This window comes from Dendrobates tinctorius, unplaced genomic scaffold, assembly GCF_039654945.1.
Source record: "Dendrobates tinctorius isolate UK_male_01 unplaced genomic scaffold, ASM3965494v1 ptg000314l, whole genome shotgun sequence".
In the NCBI taxonomy this organism is placed as follows: domain Eukaryota; kingdom Metazoa; phylum Chordata; class Amphibia; order Anura; family Dendrobatidae; genus Dendrobates; species Dendrobates tinctorius.
In genome coordinates, this window is record NW_027361981.1 from 603,135 (window position 1) to 627,203 (window position 24,069).

Consider the following 24,069-nt stretch of genomic DNA (forward strand, 5'->3'; position numbering starts at 1 on the left):
CAAAGCTAGGAGGGATAGCTAATACTAGAGAAGAGAGAGAGAGGATTCATAAAGATTTAAATAAACTGGAGAAGTGGGCAGCAACTAACAGAATGGTTTTTAACAGGGAGAAATGCAAAGTACTACATCTGGGCAATAAAAATGAAAAAAGCATATATAGAATGGGAGGAATAGGGCTAAGTGACAGCACATGTGAAAAAGACTTGGGTATACTAATAGATCACAGACTGAATATGAGTCAACAGTGTGATGCAGCAGCAAAAAAGGCAAATGCAATTCTAGGATGTATTAACAGAAGCATACAGTCTAGATCACGTGAAGTAATTATTTCCCTCTACTCCTCTTTGGTCAGACCTCATCTGGAATATTGTGTCCAATTTTGGGCACCACATTTTAAAAAAGACATCAACAAACTGGAGCAAGTTCAGAAAAGAGCGACCAGAATGGTGACCGGTCTGCAAACCCTGTCTTATGAGGAAAGGTTGCAGGATTTGGGAATGTTTAGTTTGCAAAAGAGAAGACTGAGAGGAGACTTAATAGCTGTCTACAAATATCTAAAGGGCTGTCACATTGTAGAAGGATCAACTTTATTCTCATTTGCACAAGGAAAGACTAGAAGCAATGGGATGAAGCTGAATGGGAGGAGACACAGATTAGATATTAGAAAAAACTTTTTGACAGTTAGAGTGATCAATGAGTGGAACAGGCTGCCACGAGAAGTGGTGAGTTCTCCTTCAATGGAAGTCTTCAAACAGAGGCTGGACAGACATCTAACTGGGATGATTTAGCGAATCCTGCTTTGAGCAGGGGGTTGGACCAGATGGCCCAGGAGGTCCCTTCCAACTCTACCATTCTATGATTCTATGATTCTATACTTAATTCTGCTCAATATTAAGTGACAATTAATATTAATAAATTAATATTGAGTAGAATTAATTTCAAGCTATTAGGTCGGCTCTCAACAACAGTCATGGTCTCTCATGTGGCCCCTAGGAAAAATTAGTTTCCCACCCCTGTTCTAGACCCCTTAGCATTGGAAATACCCACAGGTAACATCCTAAGAATATTTCCAGAAATCTGTGACCTGTGCGCCCTCTAGTGGCAGCACATACACAGCGTGACAGCTAGACATGGAGCACAGAAGTATATTGTCAGAAACAAGGAAAACAGGATTCTCAAGCTCTGCAGCAAACACTCCCACTCAGGGTATACATACCGTACATCATACATAGTGTAAGTATAATACAAAATAAACCCCAACAATAACAGCAATATTCTAGCAGCTTGCAGACAAATATCAGAGATTAGTGAAATTCACTAACAATTATTTTTTGATGCCGTGCAATCAGACGCACAGTTAGTCTTGTTTACCGGCCGGCCGAGGAATATCTCTATATATAAGTGTGTGTGTGTGTGTGTATTACCAACCAATCACGAAGCAGCAGAGTGTGACACCAACCAATCACGAAGCAGCAGAGCGGGGCTGAGGATGGATACAGCAGGACAGTGCATGGAGAGAGGGGCTGTGGAGGAAGACAGTCTTCAGGACAGGGGCCGAATAGTGTCGGCACTCTCCCAACCCTGTCCCGGCTCATTCGGCGCTCCCCTTCGCCAACTGCACTATCCCCCCTCTCCCCTGCAGCTTCCCAGCCTAAATTTAGTCCCCAGCTTCTACTGCGGCCTACTACAGCGCTAGTCCACACCCCCACATGCCCAATCACACGCTCTGCAGCTCCGCCCACTCTGAAAGCTCCGCCCACTGGTTGACCGCGCTAGGCTACGCCCCCCCGCAGGTCGCCCAATCACATGCGCGGCAGCTCTACTCTAGCTCTGCCCACTCCGGCCGAACTAAATCTGCGCACCTCTCTCTCCTGGTCCCGGCGTCATCGTGTGTGGTGCATGGAAAGCGGGGCTGTGGACGGATGAGAACGGGGCTGTGGACGGATGAGAACGGGGCTGTGGACGGATGAGAACGGGGCTGTGGACGGATGAGAACGGGGCTGTGGACGGATGAGAACGGGGCTGTGGACGGATGAGAACGGGGCTGTGGACGGATGAGAACGGGGCTGTGGACGGATGAGAACGTGATGGTGGGTGGAGAGCGGGGCTGTTAAGGAAGACAGCGGGACCCACAGTTAAGTACTATGCCCGGGCAATGCCGGGCTCTTCAGCTAGTATAATATAAGCCTGGGTACTTAGGTTACGTTTGAGTATTTTTTATAACTGGATTATACACAGTCTACATGAATGATATAAAAGAATAGTTTGTATAGAGATCACGAATCTTATCCATCTGGATGAGAGCACACTTGCACTCGCTGATGCTTGGCAGATGGGGTTTTAACACTCTGTATAGTGGCTCCATATATCAAGTGACCAAAAAGGCATCTGCAACTTGCTGCCTCCCAACAATTTTAGAGCAACGATTTCTGGAAAAGACCCCAAAACATTCAAATCATCACACATGTGAAAGTTGCAATCACATGAAGTTAAGGGGATAGAGTTTTGAGCGACTTGATGGCTGCAAAAAGAAAAATGAAAAAATCCCAAAAGGTTTTTTTTGTTTTGCAATGGTCAAGGTCGTGGGTCATGATAAAACTCAATTGAAGATCATTAAAAGGAATTTGTCACCAGGTTTTTGCTACCCGATCCGAGAGAAGCTTGATGCAGACAAGGAGACCCCAATTGCAGCAATGTATCATTTAGTTTACTGGATGCAGCAGTTGTGAGATTTTAGATTTACCAATACAGCAGAGCTGAGAAAGCTAATCCCGCCCACACCAGGCTCTGTATAGACAATGTCCATAGGCAGTGAGCTGCTGATCACAGAAAGGGGCGGAGTGAGACTAGCAGTTGTGTGCATGTGGGGAGGTTGAGCTGGGTACGGTTCTGTCTGTAATGGAGACAGATTGACAGAGGGTGTCATGTGGCAGTCTGCCCATCAGAGGTCACTAGAGAGCACCGATGGCAGTGATTATGTAACTGTCATTTGAGTGTTACATAACTGCCAGAGGTCAAGGTGACTGAATGGGTGGAGGTAACTGTCAGGTGACAGAGGGTGGGGCTACCTGGACTGACTGAATAAATACTGAGGTAAGCTTCCAGAAGCTTCAGTCAGCCAGGGGAGCTCACACGTGAGGAGGGGCTGTCACACAGAGGAGACCCCTCAGAGACATTGGACAGTGGAAACGGTCACGGGGGGTGACCCTATAGGACATTGGTCACAGGTAGAGACGGCCTTTGAGGACCTGGAATACAGTGGGCTTTGGGAGGTGAAACGCCGTGGTGGATTGGCCTAGGGCAGCCACGATGGATAGAGCCACGAAGAACGCCTGCTGGAGAAAGTGAACAAGTACGCGGGCCTGTCTGATGTGGTAAAACAGTGTAAACCATCTGTCGCTGGGAGAGGTCCGGCGCCTGCGCACTGCAGGACTCTGCTCTGCCCTCAACAGGGCAGAGCAGTGCGCCTGCGCAGCAGCCACTACAGGAAGGAAAGAAGAGGTCATCGTATGAAGATGGGAGGCGCCGGACTGGACCGCGACACCCATTGGACCGGACGCCGGGGTGAGCATAATCTAACTTTTTTCTTATCTTTCAGGTTACATCTGGGGCTTATCTACAGCATTACAGAATACTGTAGATAAAGCTCCTGATGGCGATGCCGGCAGCTCAAAGGGGTTGACAGATTCCCTTTAAGGAGAGCTGCTGCTCTAATGAGAGATATGTGGATGAGCCGGCATTGGGCAAACAAACCACGGCAAGAAATCATCACATTCACCCGAGGCCACCGGCACACACCCAAGGAGGCCACCGATGTGCGCCCGAGGCCACGGACATGCACGGCCAAGATTCATAAAATAATGTTCCAATTCCAGCAGAATAATTAGAGTTGACAGATTTTGTACATCATATACAATTTATGGAGCCTGTGCCCTCCTAACACATGCCACATGTGCCTGCACAAACTTTTTCTTTATCTAGAAAGTTTGGAGGTTTACACAAATCAGGAGGGGTAAGCAGAAAAAAAAAAGTGCCAAATAGCCTGAAGTTGAGCTGTAAGGATGAATTTATCCTACAGGGCAATAATAGTACATGCAGGGTGTCGCGATACAATTTTCCACAAGAATAAAAAAGATAAATAATTGCATTGCCAAATTGCATAAATTAGGAGCCATATGCATGTACTATAGGCATGGGTGTAAAATCAGCTGCAATATATAAAACTGCTCAGACACGTCGTGTCCATGTCAAGGTTTACTTCTGTAACAAGTGTGTGAAAAGTGAACGCACTCACTTCTTAAATTAAAAAAAAAAAAAATTCAAATTTGACTTTTTTTCCCCCAGAAAATATCTCTCGTGCCAATCCATCCTAGGATCAATAGAAAAAAAAGCACAGATTCTTATGACTGACACTGGATTACCGAGACTATTTTATCACACACTGACTCCATCATAAATGGTTCATGTATAATAATTTACTGTAATGATATGGTAACATCGGAGACTTTGTCGCCATTGTTCCTTATGTCCTATGAAAGTCAATATGTAACAAGCTTTATATTCAATTCTAAATCTATTCATTTTAACATATTATACATAATATTAAATACATTTATTTTGAAGCCGGAGTTGAAGTCGGCACATTTCTACTGACTCCAACTCCACAGTCCTAAGACTCTATAAAGGGAAGAGAAAAAAAAAAATAAAAAAATACGCATTTAGACCAATTATCAGGAAGGATTGTACTAGAAACATTCGGTTCCGGATAATCATCCGGTTTAATCATTCTGCCAATCACTGCAGAGTAGTGAAATCATTTTTCAGTTTGCATTGATAACCGTTCTCCGCATCATATGTCTGGTACAATGTGCAGCCGAGAATAATGATACTCTATGCATAAAATTTAAAGGAAATCTGTCAGCAGTTCTTTGCCATGTAGCTGAGTGCAGCATGATACAGGAGCAGAAACCATGATTCCAACAACGTATCACTTTCTGGTTGGTGTGTTGCGGTTTAAATAAAATGAGTGTTTTATCGGCAGGAGATTATCACCACAGGACTAGACATCTCATGCCTCCTAGTCACCTCAGTATAACCTCGCCCCCCCCGATTGGCAGATTTCTGCCAATCAGTGGTGTTGGCGGGGTTACACACAGCTCAGTATTCTGACGGCGTGGCCAACTTATCTGCTCAATTTTTCTGAACAGCTTATAAAAAAAAAAAACAACAAACACAAGGAAAGAATTTTTTACGGACACATTGTGAAGCCATATTAAATCATTATAAGTGATCCAGGTCTATTTCCCATAATTCTAGTATGAGACATCAGCTGCAGACACTGTAAAATGATGAGAATCACCGTCAAAATAATCTAAAATTTCTTCATCTTCAAAAACGAAAAAAAACAAACAAAAAAAAACAAAAAACACACAAACACCTTAAATTTATTACCGGCAGGGCAAAAAAGTGCCTTATTATTTACGGCTCTGCTAGAGCTGCAGCACAGAAAACTGACAGCATGAAAATGACGGCAAGCAGCACAGCAAGTGACATCGCTGGAATCAGGGTCCCAGTCCCTCCATCATAGAAAAATCCTGGTGACAGCTTCCCTTCCCTGATTGTTCTGTGCATTTGGAAACCGGGTCGGCCTGACCGAACACATGATTAAATTACCACTGGGTGATTGTTGTGATTGTGCAACATTACTGCAGAATCCAAACACCATTCACCCCGTAACAATACAAAGCCGCCCTGCGGACTATGAGGCTGTGACAGAGGATCACTCAGAACAGGAAAGTGGCGGTTCACGAAGACAAACAATATTTACTGTATCCCGACATAAGAAAATAACCGCGGACTGGACGGAAGCTGCAGTTCCTCTTTTTAGCTCTGAAAGTTAGCAGACTAGAAAGGAAATTTACATATAAGATAAAATATAGAAAAAAGGTAACGTAGCTACAAGATGTTATGTCAGCAGCCGAGAAGACCCCCGATACACAAGTGTAAGAAGCAGACAGTGTGCGCGGTTTGTCTTCACATGAACAAGTCATAGCTTTTTTTTTTTTTTTTTTTTTTAAAGACCGTTCTTGTGTAAGGGATCCTGGCAGCACCAGGGTTGGGGGGGGGAACCGATTCCCAGGTCCATTAGTAATCTATTGTCACTGGATGGGGAGCCCTGAAAAAAAATCCCCTCCCGCCGCCCTACTTTCGATCAGCCGGCTAGACGTGACATCACGTCTGTCCGTCACGTATGTCTGCCATCTGTCTGTCATGCCGCAACGATGATGTTGCACCAAGCCGGCTAATTAAAAGAAGAGCCGGACACACTGTCAGGTAGGAGGCTGTTCTCAATGATCCTGTCCAGCGGCCACAGATTACCAACGAGCAGAGTCCTGCAAATTGATTTTGGTCTGGTCAGCATGTGTTCACATATGGAAGCAGTGGGACGGCAGCATAGGCGCTTGTGCCTCAATAAAAATACCGTTTTTTGTAAAGATTCAATTTGCCTTTAATGAGAAATCTGGCATGAAAGGTCATGTGAAAGTCAGGCTGGATGTGCCCTGGATGGGTGTAGAGTACAGGGGAGGGGGGATTGTCAATGTACTTGGTGCCCAGTGAAATAACAGACTGATTTGCATTCGGATTCTATCGTAGATTTCTTAGGACTTTCACATTGGATCAAATAATAATTTTTACTGTACGACAGGCACCAGTACCACTACTTCAATAGGTAAAGTCATGCTTGCCAGGATCCCTTCAAAGGGAATCTGTCAATAGGATCAATGGTCCTAAGCCAACTATATGGGCATGTAAGTCATAGGAAGAAGAGAAAGAGAAATCCATGTTTATGTGATATGTAAATGAGCTGCTAAGATCTATGGGCCGGACACAGAGCACATGAGAATCTGCCTCCAGAGATTATTTTACATGAAAAGGGGTAGTTACCTGTGTTAGACATGTAACTGACACAGAACAGGAGGACTGAACATTGTCTCTTTGCAAAACACATTTTGGCTTTTCTAAGCTCTGCTGTACTGTAACAATACTTGCAACCCTGTCTGCCTGTGAGCTGGAAGCTGAGAGGAACCTGCAGATGGGTCAGGTATAATCACACACAGCTCTGCATTGAGATCAGGGGAGCAGAGAGCGGCCATTATATCTCACACTGGTAACACTGGAGACCATTACACATCACACTGGTAATGTCCCCAATTATTCTCTGGAGGGAGATTCTCAGGGAGATCAGTCTCCGGCCCATATCCTGAACAGTCAATTTACAGTTAAGAAAGATGTGGATTTCTCTGGAAAAAGACATTAGATCGCAGATATTAAATTGATCTTCCCACACACCCATATAGACGACTTGGGGGGGGGAGGCTGATCCTACTAATAGATTCCCTTTAAAGGGAGAGTCATGTGCAGATGAAGTCACTTTATCCCATCCACACTGTTTACTGTCACACTTTGGTCATCCTGTGAGTTGGTCAGCTATTACTCAGTTTCACACCTTGGTCGGCCCAATGTGTATTTGTCACACATCACTAATTTAATAAAACTGCACTAATCCTAAGGACTATTCTCCTGAGATCTTTATGGCTTAAACTTGGAGAAGAAAAAAAAAAAAACAACCACAATAAAAGGGTTTCACATAGTGCTATACTGGCTTTTTTCACCAAATGCGCAACAAAACTGAAAGAAGTGACATGCCGCAGTTTGCGCAAACAGCAGTTTTCCAATTCTGTAAGAAGAAAAAAAAACTAAATGTTTGTGCATGAGATTTCTGCAATCTCATAGCTTTTGCTGGTTTATGCAGCTCAAAATATCCATAAAAATAGAAGCAAAAACGCAATGTGTGAACGCAGCCTTAGAGAGGTAGTGTGTACTCTTTTCTCCTACCAGGCATTTTTCAAAGAAAAAAAAGCCCCAAGGAACAAACACATGACCAGCAAATTAGATGTCCAATAGAAATTAATAGGAAAAATATTTCAAATGTTTTTGTTTTTAAGCTCAAAGAGACTACTCACAAAGCACAGTGTGCACATAGCCTTATTCTCCTACACCATTCTAAACCAGGGATTCTCAAAATTATTCTTCTGAGGCTTCACTAAACAGGACAAGAAAATGCCTGTGCCTCACCACACAGAAGAACACGACGTCTGGGACTCGATCTGAAGTGGAAGTCCACTCAAAAATTGAACATTTTTTCTAAAATTTTCCTTTCTATTTTCTCCGTATCCTAGTACAAAATAAACAGTAAGTACAAAATGAGTTAATCCTGTTACTAAAGGACTGTGAGCGTGTAATTGCCTCTATAAAGAGGCCTCTCCAGCATTTAGCTGGTGCCTCACTACTAACCACACAGTTGGAGAAGCACTAGACCACCAGGGAAGCAGGCATCATCTCTACGACTGTGCACCACCGGCGATGATGGCAATAACTCTTCCACCGTCCTACAATAGGATTTCTCAAGATGTGTAAGTTCCCTAAAAGGGTTCTAACTTCTGCATGAGGAGGAGACAGTGACTTTGGGTCAACATGTGCCTGTCAGGTCACAACTGAAAGCTATCAAGAGAGTAGGAAGTGTGCCAGCCACCAGCCACCAATGCAACCTCCTGCCAAAGCAGTACCATCCATGACTATCACCAACGATGCAAAACCGAGAGGTGTAGATCCCTTGAAGGAAGTCCGACAGCAAAAAATGACTGGCCTAATAGTTCAGTGCACCTTCCAATGTACATATTTTCCATCCATCTCTGCCTCTACGTATAAAGCCAGAGCTGTCAATCAAAGAAGATGAGGAGGTGGAGATAGAGCGACAAAACAAGTAGGTGGGAAGGAGCCACTAAACAATTGGCCACACCAAGGGTGCACTGAGCGCCTGCACTTGGTTTGAAACCAAGGTCCTACACCAGTGCAGAAGTTGGCATTCATACCCCCACGACCCAAAATCATTACTGAAGCATGCACTGTCTAATGAGACATCTTTATGAGCCAGCACTCAACTGTCAGCTCTTCTTGGCATGTAGCTGAAGGATTTTAAGGCAAGTACTGAAAGGAAGGTTTCCCAACCTCCTACAGATCTCATCTAACTGATCTTTAGGACATGAACATTCCAGTTAATTATTTACTTTTCTACAATTTAGCATTCCTGGATAGACCTGGTTTTCAGATATGGAGAGGAGCCTACAAAGCACACATGAAAGACCAGGTCATCAGCCACAAAGGGTCGGAATCTGAGCAAACTTTCCTATTGATGTGTTAACCCTGCTGTTCTGTTCGCATTTGCTATACACTTGTACTGTTCCCGGGTCAATATGACCCGACCTATTAATTCTTGATTTTTAGCTACTCTAATTGTTTTATACACATAAAAAAACATAACTTTTGCAGTCAGAAATAATCAGAGACCTGTAGAACAGTATAAAATGCTATCGGGTCATATTGACCCGAACAGTACAAGTGTAGCAAAAAAGTAAACAAAAAAAAAATAAAAAAAATGTAGGGCTCCACAAATGAGGAGAAGTCAAGGAACCACTATTTTCAAATCCTCATTAAAAAAAATCTGCAGGGTCTCAAAAATCATTTCGGGTCATATTGACCCGAACAGTACAGCAGGGTTAAATGAGCCAAGTGTCATTGTGAATTATGGGAGAGCAGGTAGGGTGTAAAATCACCTACAGTGACTAGGGGATCCTGTGTTATCAGCCATTTATAGACTTGTTACTGGTCATTGTAATCCTGCCTCTGCTGATAATGAGCATGCTGAAAACTCTTCATGAAAGTATGGAAAGTCTAAAAGAGCAGAATTACATTTTTTTCTTTTTAATGATATATGTAACAAAACCTGATTTAAGCAATAACTAATTTTCTAATTATACATTCCTCTTTAAGCTTCAGGGATCACTCTCCAGATCCAATGTGATAAGCAGGAAGACTGATATCTTCACATGTAAGGAATATTTTGGTATTGCTTGGGCAGTCTCCTTCTAGAAGGTAGGTCATAGAACGTTTCTGTACCTACCTCTTCATCTGTACCTCTAAAATATGACACGTTCCAGCAATAAGTCAAATGTAAAATTTGCCATACATGATAGCTCTTACAAAACCCTGAGTGTATAAGAAAAACAGACAAGTATGAAATGTTTCCTGTGCGTTTAGGTTTTTATAGGAGTGAACTCCACCCAGCGTAAAGCTAGACTTAATATATGAAATCAGTTCCGGGAATGAAGTTGCATCACTGGTTCCCAGAAGGACAAATAACTTTATAATCTCACAGAATGTATCATGTCAGGTCACAAATGTCAGAGAACAAAGAAGAAAAGAAACTAGAAAAGAAAATGTCAAGCGTTCCACTAAATTATGGAATTGGACATTGTCTTTTAGCCTCAAAATACATTCAGCATTCTGTTAGCTGGAAAAATAAAATGCAAAGCCTTGATGTATCCAGTCTTCTCACAGTAATGGGAAAACGACACAGAAAAATGTGCAGGGCGCAATCTGACGGAGGATCCTCAGCGCATCGGTCCCCTGCGGACAGAACATCAAGGGGGCTATTTTCTGGTGTCACTTTAACAGTACAGGGAAGGTAGAAATAACCCAAGAAAATCAATGACATACTCTTTTGGAGAAAGGGATATATTCTTATGCACTTTACCCTGTTTTGTGAACTATTAGAGACATGGTAGAGAAAGGAACCAGAACGGAATGAGTGATGGGACCCTAGTAATCAACAGACTTTGAATCATGGATCTGGGATTCCCATATCTTCAAAGATTCATAATCCATAGACTTCAAATGCATGTAACCCCATCAATGCCAGGAAGGTGCACAGAGTCGTCATTACTAGTGTTGAGCATTCCGATACCGCAAGTATCGGGTATCGGCCGATACTTGCTGTATCGGAATTCCGATACCGACTTCCGATATTTTTTCAATATCGGAAGTCGGCATCGGAATCGGAAGTTCAAAGTTGATTGACAGCCGAAATGACGTCATCATGATGCGCGGTGTGTGCGCATCATGATGCGCCGTCATTTCGGGCCTTCCGGGGGTCTCTGCCGGCCTGCCGGGGGGCTGTGTGGACTGCCCAGGGTCTGTACCGGCCTGCCGGGGGGCTGTGCCGGCCTGCCGGTGGTCTGTGCTGATGTCCGGGGGTCTGTGCAAGCATCGTCCGATGGGACTACAAGTCCCATCTGGCGATTCCTGCTACCATGACAGTGATTGACACATTAGCCAATGATGGGACAGTAGTAGTTCCATCATCCGGCTAATGTGTTAAATGTTAAAAATATATATATATATATATATATATATATATATATATATGTATGTATATATATATATATATATACACACACACACACATACTACATGCATACTACATGCATGCCACATACATACATACCACATACATACCACATGCTACATACATACCACATGCCACATACATGCCACATACATACTACATGCTACATACATACTACATGCTACATACATACTACATGCTACATACATACCACATGCTACATACATACTACATACATACCACATACATACTACATGCTACATACATAACACATATATACTACATACATACTACATGCATGCTACATACTACATGCATGCTACATACATACATACTACATGCATGCTACATACAATACATACATAGACATACAGTACATATAACATAGAGTAACATACTTACAAATACTTGTCACATTGTTCCCCGAAGCCATTGTCTTTTACGGAATAAATATTAACATAACAAACCACAAAAATACTCACCCATGATCCGAAGCAGTCCACGAGTGTGTCCCACGACGATCTTGGGTAGAGAACTGCAGCATCAGCTGATGCTGCCGTTCTCTACGGGCTGCAGGAATCCAATGACGGAAGGTAGGTATCCTTCCGCACTGTATTCCTCCGCCACTTAAAAAAAAAAGTCCCTAGTCTCACTTTATGCCATTGCTGTGTGGGAATTTCCCACGCAGCAATGGCATAAAGTGAGACTAGGGACTTTTTTTTTTAAGTGGCGGAGGAATACAGTGCGGAAGGATACCTACCTTCCGTCATTGGATTCCTGCAGCCCGTAGAGAACGGCAGCATCAGCTGATGCTGCAGTTCTCTACCCAAGATCGTCGTGGGACACACTCGTGGACTGCTTCGGATCATGGGTGAGTATTTTTGTGGTTTGTTATGTTAATATTTATTCCGTAAAAGACAATGGCTTTGGGGAACAATGTGACAAGTATTGGTAAGTATGTTACTCTATGTTATATGTACTGTATGTCTATGTATGTATTGTATGAATGTATTGCATGCAGCATGTAGCATGCATGTAGTATATATGTATGTAGTATGTAGCATGTATGTAGCATGTAGTATATGTAGTATATATGTTACATGTAGTATATATAGTATATATGTCGCATGCATGTAGTATGTATGTAGCATGCATGTAGTATGTAGCATGTATGTAGTATGCATGTAGTATATATGTTACATGTAGTATATATGTAGTATGCATGTTGCATGCATGTAGTATGTAGCATGTAATTTTTTTTTTTACATTCAACACATTAGCCGGATGATGGGACTACTACTGTCCCATCATTGGCTAATGTGTCAATCACTGTCATGGTAGCAGGCATCGCCCGATGGGACTTGTAGTCCCATCGGACGATGCCTGCACAGCCCCCCGGAGCCTGCACAGCCCCCCGTCAGGCCGGCACAGACCACCGTCAGGCCGGCACAGACCACCGGAGCCTGCACAGACCCCCTGGCAGGCCGGCACAGCCCCCCGAAAGGCCCGTACAGACCCCAGAGAGGCTGTACAAGGCAAAAACAGGGTTTTTCTTATTCCGATACCGGAAGTCCCATAGACTTGAATGGGACTTCCGGTATCGGAATCGGCGATAACGATACTTTTTTTTTTTTTTTTTATTTTTAAGATCGGCCGATCCATTCCGATCCTTTGAAGTATCGGACGGTATTGCTCAACTCTAGTCATTACTAAACCTAAAGCTCCCGTTACACACTGCGATATCGCTAGCAATATCGCTGTAAAGTCACCGATTTTGTGACGTTGCAGCGATATTGCTAGCGATATCGCTGCATGTGATACTTACCTCCGACCGGCTCCCCCGCTGGTTATCACTGATCGCGCGAGAAGCTCCTGGACCATTCCTCGTCGGGCACTTCCTGCTGGACTTCCTGTGGCGCCGACGAGCGACGCGTGGAGCCAGGCGGGAGGACGTCAGGATCACCTCGCCTGACAGGTAAGTAGCGACCCCCCGACCACCGCGATGTCGCTGGTGAGATCTGCCTGTGTGGCAGCTCACTAGCGACCACCTAGCGATGCACCAGCGATCCTGACCGCGTCATATCGCTGGTGCATCGCTAGGTGTAACGTTACCCTAATACAAGTCTTGTTACGGCTTATCTTTTATTTATTTACCAGAATATGAAATGATTAGACAAATAAATGTCATCTGAACAAAGCCATGAATAAGCCAAAGAAAAGAAGGCAAAGCTCCCAAGGAGACAAACCTTCCTTCCACCACATCTGGAGCAAGCAACTGTACCTCCGAGGAATCACTGCACAGCTGTAGCCCCCGCTCCGTGCTTCACTTCCAGACCCACATTTTAGAGTAAAACGAACACAGAACAACAAGGAGACATTTCTTGTGTAACTCAGGGATCCTGCTCCAGACACCAACTCCGGTACATAGAGGTTGTCAGAAAGACTAAAGTGGACCACACACATTAATGTCGGTGGAACCGGTTTATAGTTTATTGTATAGATTGAGGTGTCTCCACTACCCCCCCTCCCCATGGTAGATGTTCATGGAAAGTATGGTCAGGCATGTTGGATTAACACGTCCAATCTTTTGGTTCTGAGCGGAGATAAGGCTGAGGCCTCGAACACACGTCCATAAGGCTTCTTTTACATTTGCCGTGTTTTTGCGGCCCCAATAGATTTCTATGGGGCCGCAAAAACAGCCTGCAAAAATTCATCAGAGGGCCATGTCCCGTATGGCCGTATATACGGCAGTAGAAAAAAAAAAAAAAAAATTGAGCTTGCACGATATTGTTTCACGGCTTACAAACACGGCCGCAATACATTTCAATGGTACCGCAAAAACAACGGTAGCTTGTTTCTGCGGTACACCGTATTTGCGGATTGCCGTATTTTTCCCACCAATTTGTTACAACAGGGAAAAACGGCGATCAGATAAAGTTTTTGTGCGGCCCGTCTTTGCGGGAGACCGCAAAAATCACGGCAATACGGTCCGCAAAAAAACCTGGGAAGTGTAAAAGAAGCCTTAGGGTGCGTGCACACGTTGCGGTTTTTGCTGCGGATCCGCAGCGGTTTTCCATGAAGCTTACAGTACTATGAAAACCTATGAAAAACCAAATCCGCTGTGCACATGCTGAGGAGATTTCCATGCAGATTTGCTGCGGTTTATTTTCCGCAGCATGTCACTTTTTTTTCTCTCTCTCTCAGAATCTTCATCAGTTCCGCTAGACAAAGTATAGGATTCCGCAGGCGTTTTACCCTGCAGTTTCTGCCAGGTGATGTGGATTTTTCAGGAAAAAAAAAAATAAAAAAAATCTGCATACACCCTTAGTCATGCACATTTTCTATCCATGTTTTCCACAGATAGCCTAATGCATGCATGTTCTATTACACTTGCCGTAGTTTTTGCGGCCCGTTTTGCCGTGATTTTCACGGTATTCCTCAAAAAAGGGCTGCAAAAAAACCTTCTCGGATTGCAGATTTTCCCTGTTATAACAAATAGCAGGGAAAAAAAAAAAAACGCCAAACCGCAAAAACAACTTAACGTTGTTTTTGCTGTACCATTGAAATGCATTGCGGCAGTGTCCTCACGACCATACGGAGCACGGCCCTCCTACTTATTTTTGCAGGTTGTTTTTGCAGCCCCACAGAAATGTATTGGGGCTGCAAAAACGGCCAGCAAAACACACCCCTTTATGAGGTAATAACTCTGGAACGCTTCCATGGATCCCGGTGATTCTGACCCTGTTTTCTCGTGACATATTGTACTTCATGACAGTGGTAACATTTCGTTGATATGACTTGCGCTTATTTGTGAAAAAAAATAAAAGTTTCGCAATTTTCATGCCCTTAAATCACAGAGATATGTCACACAAATTTCTTAAGTAACATTTCCCACATGTCTAATTTTTTTTTGTTAGGAAGTTATAAGGGTTAAAAGTTGACCAGCGATTTCTCAGTTTTACAATAAAATTTACAAAACTTTTTTTTTTTTTTTAGGGACCACCTCACATTTGAAGCCACCTTGAGGGGTCTATATGATAGAAAATACCCAAAAGTGACACCATTCTAAAAACTGCACTCCTCAAGGTGCTCAAAACCACATTCAAGAAGTTTATTAACCCTTCAGGTGATTCACAGGAATTTTTGGAATGTTTATTAAAAAAAAAAAAAATAAAAAAAATAAAATAATGACCATTAAGTTTACTTCAGATCCAATTTTTCTTATTTTACTATTTACAGGAGAAGTTGGACCCCAAAAGTTGTATAATTTGTCCTGAGTACGCTGATACCCCACATTTGCAGGTAAACCACTGTTTGTGCGCATGGCAGAGCTCGGAAGGGAAGGAGCACTATTTGACTTTTTCAACGCACAATTGGCTGGAATTGAGATCGGACGCCATGTCGCATTTGGAGAGCCCCTGATGTGCCCAAACAGTGGAAACCCCCCCACAAGTGACCCCTTTTTGGAAAGTAGACCCCCCAAGGAACATATCTAGATGTGTGGTGAGCACTTTGAATCCCCAAGTGCTTCACAGAAGTTTATAATGTACAGCCGTAAAAATAAAAAAAAAAAAAAAAAATCATTTTTTTCACAAAATGATCTTTTCGCCCCCAGTTTTTTATTTTCCTAAGGGTAACAGGAGAAATTGGACCCCAAAAGTTGTGCAATTTGTCCTGAGTACATTGATACCCCATATGTGGGGGTAAACCACTGTTTGGGCGCATGGCAGAGCTCAGAGGGGAAGGAGCACTGTGACTTTTTCAATGCAGAATTGGCAGGAATTGAGGTCGGACGCCATGTTGCGTTTGGAGAGCCCCTAATGTGCCCAAACAGTGGAAACCCCCAATTCTAACTCCAACCCTAACCCTAATCCCAACCCTAATGGGAAAATGGAAATAGACTTTTTTTAAATTTTATTATTTCCCCCTAACTAAGGGGGTGATAACGGGGGGTTTGATTTACTATTTATGGCAGGTTTTTATGTTTGGCAGCGGTCACACACTAAAAGACGCTTTTTATTGCAAAAATAGTTTTTGCATCACCATAATTTGAGAGCTAATTTTTCCATATTTTGGCCCACAGAGTCACGTGAGGTCTTGTTTTTTGCGGGACGAGTTGACGTTTTTATTGCTACCGTTTTCGGGCACATGACATTTTTTGATCGCTTTTTATTCCGATTTTTGGGAGGCAAAATGAACAAAAGCCAGCAATTCATTAATTTTTCCAGAGATTACTGTAAATGAAAGAAAGTTACTAGAATGAGACATGTAGATCAGGAGAGCAGACTGTCAGTCATTACATGTCTCACACTGGCAACCCCCCTTTGATGGAAAATTATCTATGGAAGCAGATTCTCAGGGAGATCAGAGTCCAGCTGTCACAGGTTTACCGCGTCAGAGGAGCCAGAAGATCGCAGTGTCTGATTTCTCCTACTCCTGCACTGATTAGAAGTACTTCACATTGTTATTAAACAGTGTAAATTTCTTTTAGGAGTGCAGGGGTTAACCTGCTTAGTTGAGAGCGCTCCTGGAGCATTAAGGCTGTGTTCACACACAGCTTTTTTTAGCGATTTTTACCGCGGTTTTCGCTATAAAACCGCTAAAAATAAGCTGCACAGTCATTTCTATGCATTTTGCACTTTTTGTGCACATTGATGCGTTTTTTTTACCGCGAAAAAAACGCATCGCGGTAAAAAACGCAGCATGCACATTAATTTTGCGGATTTTCCCTGTTTTAGGCCTCTTCCATGCGGTTTTAAACCGCTGCGGAAAAAAACGCATCAAAACCGCGCAAAAAACGCAAGCGGAAAAATAAGTGCGGTTTCTGGGAAGGGATTCAGGTTTTTGAGCAGAAAATTTCTGCAACGTGTGCACTTAGCCTAAGGCTCTCAGTTGTGCACTGTTAGCCACTCCCATCTCCTATAAAAGCTGGGCCCATGCCAGCACTCAATGCCAGAGCTAGTTTATGCTGCATGGCTTGGAGGTCGTTATTGGAGAAGGTGGTTGGTAGATTTATCTGTGATAATTCCCTTTTTTCTTCTACTTTGGTGTAACCCCATCCTCTACTCCCCGAGTCCACGTCTATTTGTGTGTGTATACTTCTATGATTGGCATTTTCCTTTATCCCTGTTCGTTTACCTTGTTAGTCTGGTTGGTTTATTACGGTACACTACTACTCCCCTCTTCTCTGGGTGGGGGAAGGGTACAGACTGTGGGCGGATTCAGGAGCTAAGGCAAGGTACATGGCCCCGGCTTTTTCACCATCAGAAGTAATCTGGGGAACAGGGCGAGCTAAGGTGCCCCTAGCGATGGGGACAGGGCAGGAGCCCCAGGAAACCAGACAGTCGTGACACCGCCCCATAGATCTTAACAGCTCATTTACCTATAAGAAAATGTGGATTTCTCTGGAATAAAACATCAGCTCACAGATATCAAGGTGTCATTGTATTCAGCTTCCTATGACCTGCATGCCCATATAGACGGGAGGGACGATGCTACTGACAGATTACCTTTTTAAATCAACCATGCGGTTCCATAGATATGGGACTTGTTTTAATTTATTGGTAATTTTTAAAGGTGTTAAACAAGAGGAGCGTGGCTCATAGGATCCTCTGTGGTCATGTCTTAAGGCTCATCAGCATGATTGCTCTGTGACAAACATCCTCTTGTGAGGACCAGAATTAGAACTAAATATAGAAAGGGCCCATATCTCTGGAACCATACTGCAGATAAAAAAAATAAAAGCAAGAAGTCTCTCCTTATGACAGGTCCTCTTTAAAGGGACTGTCCACTACTGAGATGCCCGTTCTTACAGAGAATCTGTCACCCCCCCCAGGACGATTTTGATCTATTACTATGGGCATACAGGTAATAGAATGGTTTAACAATTCTTACTGGTATGCATCATAGCTGGGGTGTAGATATTGAAAAATGCAGTTGTTTTAGGTCACGTATTTCTTCCAGGCTCAGGGGCGTGCGGTGCCTGCAAGAAATCCCTGCCTCCCGACTTCATTGTAATGGCATCCACCCCCCCCTTCTGATGCACATCACGCTGATGTGTGACGTGCAGTTGCAACGCTGTAATCTTGCGCATGCGCCGTCTCCTCGCTCAGTTATGAGAACCTTATCCACCTTTCTATGGGCAGGATTTCCATGCATCTTTGGGTGGCATCGAGTCACTGCGCTGCGGCAGACACTATTTAGCTGTTGTGCTCTCACTTCCTCCTCGAATGTTTGGGGAAGGTGCAAGTGCGGTAGTCCACTAGCAGCCACTGACTGGTTGCAGTTCTCACATGGTATTTCAATGTCATGCGATCATCAGGAGACCTGGCGTCGACGTGGGAGGTGAGTATATGGTATTTTTATTTTACAGGTGGGGGGAACATAGCATTTAATAAGGAGTTGTTCAAGGAGTGGACAACCCCTTTAAGTTTTCCATACAAAGAACTAAAGCCGCCATAATTGTTCAGATAACTCCACGGATATTAGAGGAAATATAATCTAAATGTGCATCGTCTAATTGGTTCTCGGGCAGTGGTGGTTTGCCTACAACCCCTTGGCATATAACGTCTCATTGGAAACTGACATGTGCAATAATGTATAATGGGTCAGGTGACACAATGACATATCAGGGGGGGTAACACCTGGGAGGTTAGTACAAACATGGTAGATTACAAGGACAGAAGAATGTGAAGGAGAGGGACAGAGCACAGAATGCCACCATACACAGGACCCACCATACCCAGGATCCACCATACCCACCATGCACAGGACCCACCATGCACAGGACCCACCATACCCACCATGCACAGGACCTACCATGCACAGGATCCACCATACCCACCATGCACAGGACCTACTATATCCACCATGCACAGGACCTACCATGCACAGGATCCACCATACCCAGGATCCACCATACCCAGGATCCACCATACCCAGGATCCACGATGCACAGGACCTACCATGTACAGGATCCACCATACCCACCATGCACAGGACCTACCATGCACAGGATCCACCATACCCACCATGCACAGGATCCACCATACCCACCATGCACAGGACCTACCATGCACAGGATCCACCATACCCACCATGCACAGGATCCACCATGCCCAGGACCTACCATGCACAGGACCCACCATATCCACCATATCAAGCATACTCACTATATACAGGACACAGCACACCCACTTTGCCAACAGTGCAGCAAGGGCAGAATGATGGCTATAATAGCAGAACCCCCTGAGGGTAAACCCAGCACCGCCATAGCGCGGACTACACGCCGCATACAGGACGTAAGCCGTGTCCGGAGCCCTCACCTCCGTGCAGCACACCACCGGCCGCCTCCGCTGTGCAGAACCTGCTCTGTTTTGGTTCGGTTGTACACGTCATGCTCGTCCACAAACCCGGATCTCCCCAAGTGTCCCCGCCCCCCGAAGGCGCCTGCGCGACCCCGGGGGCTCCAGCTGCGGTGAGGACACACCCCTCACGTGATGATTCCCTAGCCTAACAATAAACGTAGGGCGCGTGTGGGAGAGGCAACAATCAGCCAATCAGAGGCTGCCAGAGCCGGCTTGGCCGGAGAGAGTGGATCTGACGTGTGGCCACTAGGGGACGCTGTAGACTGTGTGAAGTGTTTACTGGAGGAAATGCTGAGCGCTGCGCTGTGTACATGCACAAAGAGCAGCACTAGTGGCAGCAGTGCCGATCAGTGGGGAGAACAGTAATGCAGAGGTGTATCTAGGCTTTCTGGCACCCGGGGCAAGAATTTGGTTTGGCACCCTCCCCCCCCCCCCCCAAGCACACATGCGATTTGCGCACTAAGGCTGGTGTCACATTGGCATTCAGGGGCTTTGCGGAGGGCTGCATACTTCCTCCGCTATGCTCCGCATACTTCCGCATGCGTCCTGCGTACCTATCTTTAACTTTGGGTATGCAGGACATGGGGATGTATGCGGATGCGTTGTTTTGACGAGCCCGTCGTCTGCGCAAAACGTAACTTGCTGCGTTCTCGTGCGGTCGACGGACGCGCCAAACAACGCATCCGCATACCCTACGTACCCAATGTTAAAGATAGGTACACAGGATGCCTGCAGAAGTATGAGGAAGTAGGCGGGACTTAACATAGGAAGTGCGCAGCCCTCTGCAAAGCCCCCGAACACTAATGTGAACCTAGCCTTAGTCATGTACCCACGAGCTGCTCTCCCTAATGCTTTCAATGTTCAGTGAAAAACTGAGAGAAGCAGGAAGAGAAGCTCGTTGTCACAGGACCATAAGTATGAAAGTGGCATATGAGTGAAGTGTCCATGTGATGACTACTGGAACCTGCAGCACTGAATCCTGACATTGCAGCTTCTGAATTCTCACAACTAGAGTTGAGCGAAACGGGTCGGTCAAATTCATAAGTCGCCGACTTTCGCTGAAGTCGGGTTTCCGACTTCCAATTATCCCCAATACTATATACACACCTTGTGCATGGTCATACACCTGCCTATTTCAGCCTGTTAAATTGAAGTGTAATCTATAGTGGGCCTGAGATAATAGTTCAGCCTCCTAAAATCTCTAGGGAGCTTCCAATTCTCAAAAGAGCAAAAAGGTTTACCCGTCCGGGCCGCCAGACAAATGCACAGGATTCAGTGGACCCATATAATTAAGATGGCAACACAGGTGCAAGAATACCGATGAAACAACCTCTCACAGCCTACCAATACATGCTCTTTTGCTATTTTCTATTATTGGAGGATTTTTAAGTCCTATTTCTGTGCTATTTCAGTGTTAGGATTTAGTGCTAGGTACCCGTAAACGTGGAGACCTTTGGCGCAGGTTACGGGCTCACGTATTTTGGCCAAAATATCAGCTAATACTCCACATATTTTAATGTGTTTTTGCACTTTTTATTCAGTGTGCAGTTGAGCCCATTTGGTCTTGTAAACTGCGGTGTCTGTTCACATGGGATGCATTTTGATAGCGCTGGGCCAGCCCATCTGAGCTAATAGAAGGGTGTCACTACTAGGCTGGCCTGGATGCTGTGCATGGCCATAGTGTGAACAGCGCCGCATACAAGTTTTTTATTGTGCATTAACATACCAGGCAACCGCCCCCTCCATGTATTGGTAGGCTGTGAGTGGTTGTTTCATCGGTATTCTTGCACCTGTGTTGCCATCTTAATTATATGGGTCCACTGCATCCTGATAGTGCATTTGTCTGGAGGACTGGACGGGTAAACCTTTTTGCTCTATTGCTATTTTCTATTATTGGAGGATTTTTAAGTCCTCTTTCTGTACTATTTCAGCTTCCAATTCTCCCCAATACTATATACACACCTTGTACCTGGTCATACACCTGCCTATTTCAGCCTGTTAAATTGAGGTGTAATCTATAGTGGGCCTGAGATAATAGTTCAGCCTCCTAAAATCTCTAGGGAGCTTCCAATTCTCCCCAATACTATATACACCTTGTACTTTGTTTTACAGTACCATATAGCTGGTGGTATTTTTGGTACATTTTTCCAAAAATGAGGAAGTATGGTGGAAGAGGCCGTGGAAGTGGGCGGGGTTGCCAGCTGGTACTGATGGTGGTGGTGGTGGTGCATCTGCTGGTAGTGGCAAAAGCACAATAGCACCTAAGGCAGGAGGTGTTGAGCCTGCGTCTTCGTCTGGCTCCACAAGGCCTCGAAGGCTCCCTTTTCTGGGAGTAGGTAAACCGCTTTTAAAGCCGGAGCGTCAGGAACAAGTTTTGGCTTACATTGCTGACACAGCCTCCAGCTCTATCGCCTCCTCTTCTGAAGCTTCAAAAAATAAAAGCACTGAGTCGTCAGTGAAGGCTCCTGGTCAGGAACAACACCTTTCCTTGTGTCCTTCACCCCTACCAAAAGTGAAGGATGCGGCAGGCCACACTACAGATTACTCCATGGAGCTCTTTTCACATACCATGCTGGGTTATCAAGTCAAATCGTGAATTCCCCAGTCCAAGATGAATCTGACATGGAGTGCACTGATGCACCGCCACTGCTAGATTTTTCTGCTGATACATTCACTCCGAGCACTACATTGTCCTCGCAGTGTACTGAGCCAGAATCTGACCCTGATGAAACTCAGGTGCCCCTTCCCACATACTATACCACCTTACACGGTGACACAGAGGAAGGTGCACATGAAATTGAAGAGGAGGTGATGGATGACCCAGTTGTTGACCCAGATTGGCATCCTGTTACACTGCTCCGCCATACTCACCCGACCTCCGCTCCCATGCCGCAGTTGGCCTCCGCTTCTACGCCACAGCCTCTCTCCACCTGACGGCCGCGGCGGTCACCTGAGACGGGCTCGCGACCGATGCCTTTCCTGCATGCTATGCGCATGCGCCATAGGCCGCGGCCGCGCCTCCTTCCTACTTCTTGTGCTCCGGCTGTGCCCTGACCCGGAAGCACCTTTGGACCAATGGTTGACCAGACGGGGCCATAGCAGGCCGCTTCCCCCTGAGGGAGGCGCCTGATCATTGTGTTTCCTAGCACTCTGGCCTTGCTTCATCGTGTGCTCTCTGCTCCTGCAGTTCCGTTCTCGGCTGCTCCCCGCAGCAGCCTCTCAGTCCTGCTACCTGTGCTCCTTGCCCTCGTCCGAAGTTCAGTCTCCAGTGTTCCTGCCGTCCTACTCCAGTACTGTCTCCAGTGTTCCTGCCATCCTACTCCAGTCCTGTCTCCAGTGTTCCTGTCATCCTACTCCACTCCAGTCTCCAGTGTTCCTACTCCTGTCATTCCTCCTCGTTCCAGTCTTCTGTCTCTCTTCATTCCAGCCTCCTGGTTCCAGTCTTGTTCTGTTATTCTTTACTCCAGTCTCAGTCTTACTCTGGTCCATCCTGAGCCGTCCCTCTCGGTACCGGCTACCGTGGTCCTCGAACCCCTGGGCCTGCTCCTAACGGTCCCTGTATAGGGGTTGGTTCCATCTGGTAGCTCGTCTGGGGCCCCTCGGTGCCACGATCCAGAGGGTCCACTCCCGGAGGTTCCTTCTCCAGACCGCCCACGCTAATAGTATGATCAGGCCATGGACTCCGCCGGTACTACGGCTGCTACCCAGAAAGAGTTGCTATTCCTACGGGAGAATCAGGGTCGCATTATGTCAGTAATGAAGTCGATGGACACCCGTTTGTTGGCCTTACAGGTGGCCGATCCTGGAAATGCCACTCAGCTGGCCAGTTTCCAACAGGAGCTGGGTCAGCAGCAAGATACTCAAGGCCACATTTTGTCCTACATGGCCTCCTTTGATAGTCGCTTGTCGGCCCTCCAGGATGCCACTGCAGTGCCGACTCCTCCTCCCGCGTCTACTGCTCTCCCGACGCCCCGCCTCGCCAAGCCGCCTCGTTTCACCCGGGATCCCAAGCTCTGTAGGGGGTTCTTAAATCAGTGTAGCCTGCACTTTGAATGGCTGCCGCAGCAATATCCCTCGGATCGGGCCAAAGTGGCCTTTATCATGTCCCATCTGGAGGGAGAGGCCCTGTCTTGGGTAAACCCGCTCTGGGAACGTGACGACCCGGTCGTCTCGAGCCTCTCGGTTTTCCTGGATACGTTTCGTAAGGTTTTCGATGAGCCGGGTCGGTTAGCCTCTCTCACGGAGTCACTCTTTAACTTACACCAGGGCTCTCTCACGGTCGGACAGTACGCTATTCGCTTTCGCACTTTCTCCTCCGAGCTCGGCTGGAATAACACGGCTTTGGTGGGGGCATTCTGGCGCGGTCTTTCTTGTAGAATAAAGGATGAACTCGCAGGT

General features: G+C 45.5%; 1 protein-coding gene across 2 annotated transcripts in view; it reads right to left on the reverse strand.

Annotated features, from left to right (window-relative positions):
- The window catches only part of SMIM14 (small integral membrane protein 14), a 54,114-nt gene extending 34,310 nt beyond the window's left edge, over positions 1 to 19,804 (reverse strand). Inside the window, exon 1 of one of the 2 annotated variants that reach the window (XM_073561093.1) lies at positions 19,630 to 19,799. The gene's annotated coding sequence lies outside the window, so the exon portion shown is untranslated. Of the gene's footprint in view, positions 1 to 19,629 lie in introns of both variants that reach the window. The other variant, XM_073561092.1, reaches the window with a different exon arrangement.
- Positions 19,805 to 24,069: the final 4,265 nt, after the last annotated feature.